The sequence below is a fragment of the Amphimedon queenslandica genome, unplaced genomic scaffold (genome assembly GCF_000090795.2).
Source record: "Amphimedon queenslandica unplaced genomic scaffold, v1.1 AMPQUscaffold_12571, whole genome shotgun sequence".
Classification (NCBI taxonomy): domain Eukaryota; kingdom Metazoa; phylum Porifera; class Demospongiae; order Haplosclerida; family Niphatidae; genus Amphimedon; species Amphimedon queenslandica.
In genome coordinates this window covers 22,797-24,969 of record NW_003547192.1, presented here as the reverse complement: position 1 = coordinate 24,969, position 2,173 = coordinate 22,797, and the positions used below count along the sequence as shown (strand labels likewise).

Sequence of the window (2,173 nt, the reverse complement as noted above, 5' to 3'; positions counted from 1 at the left end):
GGTAATTTCCATAGGGTATCAATATTTTTTGATTTCGTGGCTCATTTATATCCATAAAATCTTAACTACACATAAAAACTAATAAACAGGCCATGCAGAGCTCTAACTACTCTTTTTAAGCCATTGGAGAAGCCAGTAACTCTGCCTACTACTTTTTTCCCAATGTATTAATGTATATCCAAGTGAGTAGAAGCTTAATAACTGCCAAGCATGAATATTTGTACCAGCAAATAGTAGCTTCTAAAAAAATTTGGAGAAAACATAAAATATTGGACCCTTAAAAATTATCAACCATATGGTACATGTACATGTATATTAATGTATAGTTTGATTTGAATAATCCTCTTAATCCTTTAATTACTAAATACATATTTTTACGTAAAGATTAATGTTTGTTCAATGACGAAATACATATTTAACATGTTTCAACTTTTTCAGAAATAGTCTATAATCTTTATATGTACTATACATGTATACATGCACTGGCTGCTGCCAATTGCTGCTACTTATAACTGTATCATAAATATAACTATATACTGGCAACTTACAGCATCAGAGCCAATATTAGGATCAGCTCCTTTTTCAAGTAGCACTTCAACAATTTCAAAATTATTCTTCTTAATGGCTATAATAAGAGCAGTAGGACCACCAGAATACTATTATAATAAATTAAAAATTACAGTATATAAAGCTAAAAACCTTAGTAATAACATTAGGATCAGCTCCTTCTTTGAGTAGCACTTTAAAAATTCTAATGTAATTCTTCTCAAAGGCCATAATAAGAGCAGAAGGACCACCAGAATGCTATTATAACAAATTTAAAATTACAGTACACAGCTAAAAACCTTAGTAGCATTAGGATCAGCTCCTTTTTTGAGTAGCAATTCAACAATTTCGATGTTATTCTTCTCAATGGCTGTAATAAGAGCAGTAGGACCACCAGAATACTATTAAAACAAATTAAAAATTACAGTACATACAGATACATGTAACCTTAGTAGCATTAGGATCAGCTCCTTTTTTGAGTAGCAAATCAACAATTTCAATGTTATTCTTTTCGGTGGCTATAAAAAGAGCAGCAGGACCACCAGAATACTATTATAACAAATTTAAAATTACAGTACACAGCTAACAACCTTAGTAGCAATAGGATCAGCTCTTTTTCCAGTAACAATTTAACAATATCAGTATTATCTTTTTCAATGGCTCTAATAAGAGCAGGAGAGCCACCAGTTGGATACTATTATAACAAATTAGAATACTACAGTATACATGTAGCTACAAACCTCAGTAGCATTAGGATCAGCTCCAGCTTCAAGTAGACCAATAACCTCCTCAGGTTTAGTATGAGATTCTATAGACTTGATCAAATCTCTTCCCTACATATGTAATTACATGTAAAGCTAATATACAATAATTTATTACCATAGCAGACTGGAACTTTTAACTTCCTTCCCAATTGATGCAGCCTCTGCCCTCTGTTTAAAAAGAGGCACTTCTTGTTGAGTATTAGCTTCACTTGTCTATAAGATTAAGATTTAGATATTTTATTTACTCATTTACACAATATAGACTGCCAATACATTGCAAACATGGAACCACCAACATTAAGTGCTACCAAATATTCCCACTATAATAGGCTCTCTCAAATTGCATGAACTATTTTGCTGTGCATTGTGCAATCCTACTAAAAACTCAGTATATATGTAGACAGTACTACTGCATAGCAAAAAATTTTCTGGCCCAAAATTTTCACAGATATTGCGTTTTTCAAAATTCACAAAAATAAAATCCAAAAAACTGTAAAAATTGCTTTAAGGTTCAAGATGGCTGAAAAGAAAAAATTACAAAAATTAAAACCACAAAATTGATTTTTCAATGAATCCACAAAACAAAAAATTTTCACTACACAATAGTAATTACAGCTATTTTTTATACATGTGTGTATGCATACTATGTAATTTATTGTAACTGTAAATGTGCTATACCTACCACCAAAATAGTAGTGCTTGTGGTGGGAATGTTACCCTCAGATGATGTGGTCCGCATGATTGAAAAAGCATCAATCCTCTATACAAAAAAAACTTTATCATTGAAAATTAACTAGAAGAATGTAAAAAATTAAGGGGCTCAGCCTCCAAGCCACACGCTATTGCTGTGCTGTAAAACCTTT

General features: G+C 31.6%; 1 long non-coding RNA gene across 1 annotated transcript; it reads right to left on the bottom strand.

Moving 5' to 3' along the window:
• Positions 1-874: 874 nt before the first annotated feature.
• LOC109587429 (uncharacterized) lies at positions 875-1,374 on the bottom strand. The gene is made up of 4 exons (XR_002187614.1): positions 1,287-1,374; positions 1,137-1,240; positions 994-1,095; positions 875-947 (listed from the first exon to the last, which is right to left on the bottom strand). It is a non-coding gene; the product is annotated as an uncharacterized LOC109587429 (long non-coding RNA).
• Between the last annotated feature and the right edge of the window lie 799 nt (positions 1,375-2,173).